Source organism: Phoca vitulina, unplaced genomic scaffold (assembly GCF_004348235.1).
Source record: "Phoca vitulina isolate PV1807 unplaced genomic scaffold, GSC_HSeal_1.0 scaffold24, whole genome shotgun sequence".
NCBI classification, from domain to species: domain Eukaryota; kingdom Metazoa; phylum Chordata; class Mammalia; order Carnivora; family Phocidae; genus Phoca; species Phoca vitulina.
The window spans coordinates 19,526,862-19,531,774 of NW_022589727.1; positions in this window are offsets into that span (position 1 = coordinate 19,526,862).

Genomic DNA, 4,913 nt, shown 5'->3' on the forward strand with positions numbered 1-4,913 from the left:
GAGGGGACCCTGGGAGAACTCTGGATTTGCCTGGCACTCCTGCCCCCCAAAGCCACAGTAGATCAACTTGACACTTCCCGGCTCTAATTTTCTTGCTCCTTGTTTTGATTTCACGGCATTCCCAATTATGCAGCTGCCAGGAAAGAAAGCAGTGGAATTGCAATATAGAAAGACCAGGCCACTTCTTTTAGGACTAGACATTTCTGCACAAAGAGCCAACAGGTCACATCTTCTGCCGGTTTGGAGATGCTTCCAGGACAACCAAGCACAGTCGTGAGGCAGTTCAGCCTCGTTGGCTTCCCTCTTTCCTCAATGGCCATGCGGTTTCTCAGCTGCCTGGGGGATCATCTATAATAGGCCATTTTATTTGGTAAATGTTTTCCTACTTACTGAAGAGTGTTCATTATTAATGACCAGAAAGGGAACTCCTGCCTCCCATGGCAGAAGTTGATACATTTGCTTTGTATAATTGCCTTGTATAGTTAGCCATGTGGTCGTTCAGCTAAAATAAATTGCCTTCTTCCCATAAGAGTCTCCCCGAGTGTCACGGGAGAGCTAGAGAGAAGTTGGCTGCTGAGACTAATCTCTTAGCTAACGCAATAGACGAGTCCAGAAACAGAAGGCAGATGGCAAGTTCGAGATGAATAGCATTTTTTAATGCCTTCAAAATAGCTCTGTCTGTAAACGGCTTTGCTGAATGACAACACATAGTGTGATTTAATCTATCTATTGCTGCATTGTCAGACCTTCTGAGAACTGTTCTCTGGTTCATCTGTTAAGACAAAAACTGGTCTTACTTCAAAGTGGGGGATGTAGAATGATAGGAATGTAAAAAGCCAGTAGAGTAGAAGGGTAAGAAGAAAACCCTACAATTATTTGCAAATAAATGGCAGATATCCTTCCCGGGCAACCGTCACTTGTAGTTTGGCGTTTGAAGAGAGTAACTCCATGTTGAGATTTAAGAGCAGAAGCTGAACTCTGAACTCTGAAGTGAAAGAGGCCCAAGGTCTAGGAGAAAAGGTCATCATAAAGATAGTAGACCCTGGTCTGTCTCCAATTAGTAAGAATTCACATTGTTCTGATGAGATTAACCCTTGACCATCCAAGCCATTGATTTGGGAAATGGTACAGATGAGGACATGAGGCCTCTCTGCTTGCTCTCGGGAAAGGAGCATGAAAAGTAACTGGTGCTAAAATTAGTGAAGAAATAAGTTCATACCTCTAATTTTAAATTTCTAGAAATGTCTAGGAAAAGGCCTACTTCCCATAAGAAGCAGGTTGAGAAGAGCATCCTCGAGTGTTGAAATAGAAATTGCTAGTGTTTTTTGTTTTGTTTTGTTTTTTTACAAACTGGAGGATACACTCACCCTGAAATTAAAGGATGAGAATTATGAAAGAACAGATAGTTGCAGACCAGTCACGGAGGAATAGGACCACGGCCAGACGTTTCCTACCCTCTGTTCTGACAGTGGAGGTGAAATGATGCAGAAAGCTGCTCTTTCTTACTCTGTGTTGCATCAGTCTTGCGAAGCGCGCACAGGTGCTAGTAATCAGTTACCACTTGAAATTTATGCTTGTTGTTTTAATAAAGCATTATATTTGGATTGGGATCATTTACTCTCTCTCTTTATCTCTTTCACTCAAATCTGAAATAAGCCTGGCTTGTTTGCCCAAATTATTCAATTCAATTTTATAGCTGTTTATTGATTTCCTGCAATACTCAAGGCATTTGTATACACTGACCACACTTTACAAGCCCCAAATCAGGTCAAAAGTACTTATTTGTATGGTGCAATAAAATATGTGAAATTGAGACTATCTTCCAAAATTCCAAATTATAAGCCTGATGCCAGGAAAAATAAGAAAGTTCCTCAAGAGTTTTCAGGCAAAGGAATTAAATAATTGCAAAAATAAGTATAGAAGGCAGAGTAAGAGAGGTGGCCCAACAAGGCACAAGTAAGGCTGTGTGGCTGTCTGACATTCAGAGTCCCAGGTCCACCACTCATTAATTGCGTGACACTGGGTAGGTCGCTGGGCCCCAGCAAGGCCTGGTCTCCACTCTAAAGTGGAGATAATCATATCCAGTCAATACATGTGTTGTGAGGATGGAACATCTTGGAATGGTGCCTTTCGTGCAATAAAATGTTTGAAATGCATCATGGATTCAAAGGAAGAAGCGACATTAGAGTGGGGAAAGGTGGACAAGGAAAGGATACTATTTTTCAGGGTGGTGTTGGAGATGTCTGGGGGGGCAGTAAGGAGGAAGATGCGCTACAGAGAAAGGAACTATGTCTGCCCAGAGAAGAGTCAGTCATGCTTCCAATGTTCTGACACCATTTAGGGTGTTTTAGAACAAACACCTACTCAGTTGAGGAGAGCGACCGGAAAGAGAAAGAGGGCCAAGAACACAATCTTGGGCAATGCCAAGGTGTAAGAGGAGGAAGTACAGGCAGCGACAACAGAGTGAAAGTGGTCTGAGTTTGGAGAAAACCCGCAAGAGAACAGTGTCACAGAAGCCAAGAGAGGAAAGAGTATCAAACAGGGGCAGGGGTGTCCAGTGCCTCAGTGAAACAGAAGAGAAGGAAAACCAAGAGGAGGCCAGTGAATTTAGTAATTAAGTGGCAAATGATAGTCTTAAATGGTGATTCTGTAACAAAATTATACTTGCATTGATGCGCCTGTGTCATGTGACTTGCTTTGGCCAATGGAACAGGAGAAAACTTGACACAAGTAGAGCTCATAAAAGCACTTGTCTGTTTTTGCTTTCTCTCTCGCTTCTCCTTGATTGCATGTCCAGGCTAGCTTGCTGAAAGATGTGGGAGCCACGAGGAGGAGAGCAGAGTCATCCTGGACAAGGCCATCCTACTAGCCAGCCCCCAGCCATCTTGCCAGCTGACCACAGGTACACGAACAAGCCCAGGTGAGATTAACTGAACCTAACCCATACCAGCAGAGCTGCCCACTTGGCCGATAGAACTTATATAAATTAATAAGTGGGTTTTTTTTTTTAAGTCACTAAGCTTTAGCATAGTTTGTTATGCAGCAATAACTAGCTGCCATACTGCCAAACCGATGTGCAAAGTGCTGGGCCAACTGATGCCTCACCAGTAGTGTCTGAAGCTCTGGAGTTCTACGTCCTCCTCAACACTTGCTACAGATTAAACTATATGAAATTGTTGATATTTGCTTATTCCTGACCTGTAAACATGGCAATTTCATATACTCCAACTTAATAATTTTCTTTTTTTTTTTTTTTTCCATTTTAATCATTCTTGGGCATATGTAACAGTATCAAATTGGGGGCGCCTGGGTGGCTCAGTCGGTTAAGCATCTGCCTTCCGCTCAGGTCATGGTCCCAGGGATGGAGCCTCACATCAGGCTCCCTGCCCAGCAGGGAGTCTGCTTCTCCCTCTGCCTCTGCCCCTCCCCCCCACTGGTGCTCTCTCTCTCTCGCTTGCTCTCTCTCAAGTAAATAAATAAAGATCTTTTAAAAAAACAGTATCAAATTGTACATTTAATTTGAATTTTCCTAATAACTAAAGATGTTGAGCACCCTTTCCTATGTTAACTAGCTAGTAGTATATCCTCTTTTGTGAAATACCTGTTCCAGGTTTTTGTCCATTTTCCTATTGGATTAACTGCCTTTTTGCCATATTTATAGAAATGAATACACACACATACACATACACACTGGCTATGAGCCCTTTACTAGATATACGTATTGCAGATATCTTGTCTTATTTTGTGATTTTCCTTTTCATTTTCTTAATGGTACCCTTTGATGAACAGAAATTCCTAATTTTAATGCAATTCAATGTACCCATTTTTAACCTTCATGTTTGTCAGTACTCCTTTGCCCATCCAAGGTCATGAAGATATTCTTCTGTTTTTTCTTTTAAAAACTTTGTTGTCCCAATTAAGAAATGGGCAGAAGACATAAACAGACATTTCTCCAAAGCCAATAGACACACAAAAAAACACTCAGTATCACTCGGCATCAGGAAATACAAATCAAAGCCACAATGAGATACCACCTCACACCGGTCAAAATGGCTAAAATTAAAAAGTCAGGAAATAATAGATGTGCAAGGATGTGGAGAAAGGGGAACCCTTTTACACTGTTGGTGGGAATGCAAGCTGGTGCAGCCACTCTGGAAAACAGTATAGAGCCTCCTCAAAAAATTGAAAATAGAGCTATGCTATGACCCAGCAATTGCACTACTGGGTATTTATCTGAACTATATGAACATAGTAAATCGAAGGGGCACCTGAACCCTAATGCTTATAGCAACAATGTCCACAATAGCCAAACTATGGAAAGAGCTCAGATATCCATTGACAGATGAATGGATAATATACAATGGAATATTACTCAGCCATCAAAAAAATGAAATCTTGCCATTTGCAATGACGTGGATGGAACTAGAGGGTATTATGCTAAGCAAAATAAGTCAATCAGAAAAAGACAATTATCATATGACCTCATTGATATGTGGAGTTTAAGAAACAAAACAGAGGATCATAGAGGAAAAAAATAAAACAAGATGAAACCAGAGAGGGAGACAAACCACAGGAGACTCTTAATCATAGGAAACAAACTGAGAGTTGCTGGAGGGTGGGGTGGGGAGATGGGGTAACTGGGTGATGGACATTAAGGAGGGCAGGTGATGTAATGAGCACTGGGTGTTATATAAGACTGATGAATCACTGACCTCTACTCTGAAACCAATAGTACATTATATGTTAATTAATTGAATTTAAATTAAAAAAATAAAATAGAAATTTTCATCATCCTAAAAAAGATACACACACACACACACACACACACACATATATATATATAATATAATAAAATAAAAACTTTGTTGTTTACCTCTCATATTGAGATCAATGATCCACCTGGAATTGATTTT